Source organism: Gossypium hirsutum, chromosome A01 (assembly GCF_007990345.1).
Source record: "Gossypium hirsutum isolate 1008001.06 chromosome A01, Gossypium_hirsutum_v2.1, whole genome shotgun sequence".
Taxonomy (NCBI): Eukaryota; Viridiplantae; Streptophyta; class Magnoliopsida; order Malvales; family Malvaceae; genus Gossypium; species Gossypium hirsutum.
The window spans coordinates 52,006,176-52,011,594 of NC_053424.1; the positions used below are offsets into that span (position 1 = coordinate 52,006,176).

A 5,419-nucleotide genomic window follows, 5' to 3' on the forward strand; every position below is an offset into this window, starting at 1 on the left:
TGTAGTCGTTCAGAGATTAGTTTCGAAAGCTGGCCTATCTGAGTTTTGAGCCCTTGGATCGGCGCTTGTTGATTTTTAAATGCTACCTCGGTGTTTTGGAAATGAGTTTCTGACACTGATATAAACTTTGAGAGCATCTCTTCAAGGTTCAGCTTCTTTTCCTGTTGGTAAGGTGGTTGTTGGTAGCCTGAAGGTGGTCTCTGATTTCCTTGGCCTCCCCATGAGAAATTTGGGTGGTTCCTCCAACCTGCATTATAAGTGTTACTATATGGATTATTTTGAAGTCGAGGATTATTACCCATGTAATTTAACTGCTAATTATCCATGTTGTGGCCACAAGGTTGGTATTCTGAATGGCTTGTTCCACCTCCACTTGCTTCGCATTGCATTACTGGGTGAACCTGTGAAAAACTAAGAAAACCATCAATTTTCTTATTCAAGAGTTCTACCTGATTAGAGAGCATAGTGACCAAATCGAGATTATAAACACCGGCTGTTTTCGTTGGTTTTGTCCTCATCACTTGCCACTGATAGTTATTCAGTGACATCTCCTCCATAAACTCATAAGCATCTTCAAGTGTTTTATTATTGATGGTTCTGCCAGTAGCTGCATCAACCATTTGCCGAGTTGAAGGATTCAAGCCGTTATGGAACTTTTGAACCTGAAGCCAAAGTGGTAACCCATGGTGAGGGCACCTTCTCAGTAAGTCCTTGTATCTCTCCCATGCATCATAAAGAGTTTCTAAGTCCATCTGTACAAATGAAGAGATATCATTACGTAATTTAGTCATTTTAGCCGGCGGGAAATATTTTAATAGAAATTTTTCAGTCATTTGTTCCCAAGTAGTGATTGACCCTCATGGTAATGAGTTCAATCACTGTTTAGCTTTGTTCCTCAATGAAAAAGGGAATAACCGAAGACGAATGGCATCATCGGAAACACCATTAATTTTAAATGTATCGCATAGTTCCAAAAAGTTTGCTAAGTGAGCATTGGGATCCTCATCCTGCAAACCATCAAACTGAACAAATTGCTGTATCATTTGAATAGTGTTAGGTTTTAGTTCAAAAGTATTCATAGCTACAGCAGATCTAACTATGCTCGATTCAGTTCCTGTTAAAGAAAGTTTAGCATAATCATACATAGTGCGTGGAGCAGGATTTTGATTAACCGCAATTGCAGGAGGTAGCTAATTGTCTTGGTTTTCAACCATCTCTTCTGTTGGGGGTTGAGTATCATCCTCTTACTCGTTCTCTGTGTATCTCAAGCTTCACCTTATTTCTCTTTGGTTTCTGCGAACTGTGCGATCAATTTCTTCGTCAAAAAGTAGTGGTCTTGACGGGTTTCTTCTAGTCATAAGCTATAAAAAAACCTGCGAAGAGAAAGAAAAAGTAAATTAATAAAGAATAATAATAAATAAAAATTAAATTGCAAGAAAAATAAATGGCTAAAGTAATAAAAATTGAGCGTTCCTAATATCTTAGTTCCCCGGCAACGGCGCCAAAAACTTGATCGCGTGATTTCGTGATAGGTTTTAAATATTTATAATTAATTGTTCTTGAAACTAACTATTAGCGCGATGTAGGCAAGTGTACCTATCGAACAATAGTATAGTTTTAGCATGACCTGATTATCGAACCCAAAGGAACTAAAAGTACTAGTAATGACTGTCTTTTTATTATCTAGCCTAAGAATAAGGTGGTTTTGTTTTAACTAACTAATTAACTAATCTAAGAATTTACAAAGAATGGAATTGAGGGATTACTTTTGGAAAACAATTGAATTAAGACAATACCTAAGGAAACATCCACCTAGACTGTACTTGTTATTCTGGCTCCGAATCAGACTATTTATTCATTTAACTTGTTCCGTAAAGATTCCTAAGTTATGCTATTATCCCTATTCAAGACTAATAACGTCTAATCCTTAGATTGAATAATTGAGACTTTTCTCTAATTAACACCCTAGGGTTGCATTTACTCGATCTATGGATCCCCTTATTAGGTTTCACCCTAATCCGGCAAAATCTTGTCACCCTATGTCTAGGCGCGCAAACAACTCCGCTTAATTATGACAAATGTACTATTAGACAGGGTCTATTCCTCCTTTGAATAAGAGCTTATCTTGAATCAGTATCCTGGGATATCAAAACAAGAACTAAGAACACATAATTAAGAACAAGTTAATTTTATTTCACAATTTAGAAAATAATAAGATTCGTCTTAGGTTTCATTCCCCATAGGTATTTAGGGAATTTAGTTCATAACTAAAAAGGAAAACATCTAAGAAGAATAACGAATACAAAACATAAAGAAAACCCAAAACTCCTGAAGGGAAATTGAGGGGAGATCTTCAGTCTTGATGGTGACTCCGGCTTTTGAGATGGATCAATCTGCTTCCTTTGAGTAATTCTTTCCTTCATCTTTGTGTGCCCCTATTTCTTCCTCCGCTAGGGTGTATTTATAGGCTTTGGAATGCCTAAGAGCCCTCAAAATTAGCCTTTTTCGAATTGGACTCAACTTGCGCTCGGTAGGGACATGCCCTTGTGACACGCTCGTGTGCGATTACTTCAGGCCGTGCTCGAGCCTGCCAAATTGACATGGCCGTGTGGTTTACCCGTGTGAGGAGGTCCAGGCCATTTTGATTTTGTTCTTCGTCCCATTTTCTCTATTTTTGGCCCGTTTCTCGTTCCTTTCTCTCTCTTATGCTCTCCTAAGTGTAAAACATGAAATTGAAGAATTAAGAGCATCGAATTCACCAATTCTAATGGGAAATCATCCATAAAATGCGTTAAACATGGGGTAAAAAATATGTATAAATTACGGTTTATCATGCATGCGTAAATAATTAGGTTTACAACCCAGTAATCAATATGAACCATATCTCATGGCCATATACAAAATGAATCATCAAATCATTATAAAGACAACACACTTGGCCAGATTAATATGAAACATAATCAAAAAGACCAAGTCTCTTATACATGCCATACTCAAAATGTTGAGACTAACTATACCCAAATGCCCAGTTGATTGTGTGATCAAATCTGTGATGTCCTTCGATCCTCGAGCTAGCTTGGCGATACTATAAGAAAATGGAAAGGAGAGGGGAGTAAGCTTAATGCTTAGTAAGTTCACATGTAAATAAATAGCACTATCATCATGAATATTGTACAATTAATGTAACATAGTTTACATATATGTCATGATAGCTTCATAGGCATAACTTACTCATTTTCAATCTTACCAATAGTTCATGACATACCGAGCTCATTCATATGAGTGTTTCGTACATACCTGTTCCAACTCGTAACACATTCTCATAATTCCTCATCATTGACTTACTTGTCGAATAACTCACTGATTTACCCGTTGAACACTTGGAATACCATCGAATACGCGGAAAGTTTTCACAAAATGCTTCATAGTAGCCACATGCTACCTCATATCACATATCACACATTGCTCGCTCTTCACCTAATCATGGCACTACTTACACAAGCTAACAGTCAGGACGTAACTACAGGGGCTGTTCACATAAGCTGACAGGTACCCGCAACACATGCCAGGCTACCTATCCACCGGTAGGACATACATGACTAGTACCCGGATTCACATAGTCATATATACTCATAATCTCAAGAGCTCATAATCACATAGTTCCTAGTGACATGTCACTCGTATCCTAATCTATTCCTAAGGTTCAAACGGGGCTTTCTCGATGTCACATATTCATCGAACCCTTTTGCAATGTCATGCTCATATACTATAACGTCGTTCATAAACTCGCCATAACAATTAAACATAGAGACTCATACATTAATAAAACATTAAAACATGATATAACATTGCATTATTTACACATGAACTTACCTCAGTAACAAAATATGGCTAATTATTCGATTTAGTCCACAACGTTGTTCATTCCTCGATTTAGGTTTGGCCTCCGTTTTTCTTGATCTATAATAGCAAATTTCACTTATTTAATTATCGCATTGTTCAAAACAGCCAATAAATCATACTTTGGTAAAATTATAATTTTATCCCTAAACTTTCACATAATTACAAATTAGCCTCTAGGCTCGTAAAATGAAATGTGTTCATTTTATTTGTTACACAAGCCTAACTGAACTTATGTCATACTTATAACAACCAACATTTTCTTTCAAATAAAATTTTTACCACCCATGTTACCACTTTTACGAAAAGGTCCTTTTTAGGTGTTTTCATGAAAAACCCCTTAGTAAAAGATGTTGATCATACATCAGACTTTCATATTACTCCATCAAATATCAAAGTAAATGCATGTCACACATGGGTAAGTTTTTGATCATGAACCCTAGCTCAAAATAATTGTAGAAATAGCTAGATCGATTGATAACAAATTAAAAAATACAAATTCTTTCAAAATTTTCCTATTCATGCCCATTTTTTTCCATAAAAATAGAAATTGGACAAATTGCTATTTAAGGACCTCTAATTAATAATCCATGGCAATGTAATGCTTAAAGCTTTTAGAACTCACATTTTGCAACCTTTGTAATTTAGTCCTAAATGTCAAATTGGACACTTTATTAATAACAATTCTTCATTAAATTTTCACAGAAGCATGCAATCATATCATAAACCTCATAATAATCATAAAATAATTATTTCTACTTTGGATTTATGGTCTCGAAACCACTGTTTTGACTAGACCCTAATTTGGGATGTTACAACTCTCCCCCCATTAGGAATTTTCGTCCCCGAAAATCTTACCGGTGAAAAGGTTTGGGTATTGGTTTCTTATGTTTTCTTCTGTCTCCCATGTAGCCTCTTCAACCCATGTCTTTGCCATAATACTTTCACAAGGGCAATACTTTTGTTTCTTAATTGTTTGACTTCCTGAGCCAAAATCTTAACCGGCTCTTTGCCATAAGTCATATCCGGTCCAATCTCAACCTCTGTCGGTGAAATCACATGAGAAGGATCAGATCGGTATCAGCGCAACATAGACACATGGAACAAGTCATGAATTCTTTCCAACTCAAATTGCAAGGCCAACCGATATGCTACTGGCCCTATCCTTTTTGTAATCTCATACGGTCCAATAAAGTGTGGACTTAATTTGCCCTTCCAGCCAAACCTCAAGACTTAATTCCAAGGAGGTACTTTCAAGAATACCTCATCACTGACTGGAAACTCAATCTCTTTTCGTTTCAAGTCTGCATAGAATTTCTGTCTATCCGAAGTAGCTTTCAAACAATCATGAATTACCTTCACTTTTTCTTCAGTTTCTCTGACTAAATCAATTCCATGAATCAGATTCTCTTTGAATTCAGTCCAATACAAGGGTGTTTGGTACTTACACTAATACAATACCTCATAAGGCGCCATTTTTAAACATGATTAAAAACTATTATTGTAGGCAAATGCAACC

At 36.3% G+C, this 5,419-nt stretch overlaps 1 non-coding gene across 1 annotated transcript; it reads left to right on the forward strand.

Moving 5' to 3' along the window:
- Positions 1-678: 678 nt before the first annotated feature.
- Positions 679-785, forward strand: LOC121207732 (small nucleolar RNA R71). The gene has a single exon (XR_005902847.1). It is a non-coding gene; the product is annotated as a small nucleolar RNA R71 (small nucleolar RNA).
- The last annotated feature ends 4,634 nt before the right edge of the window (positions 786-5,419 follow it).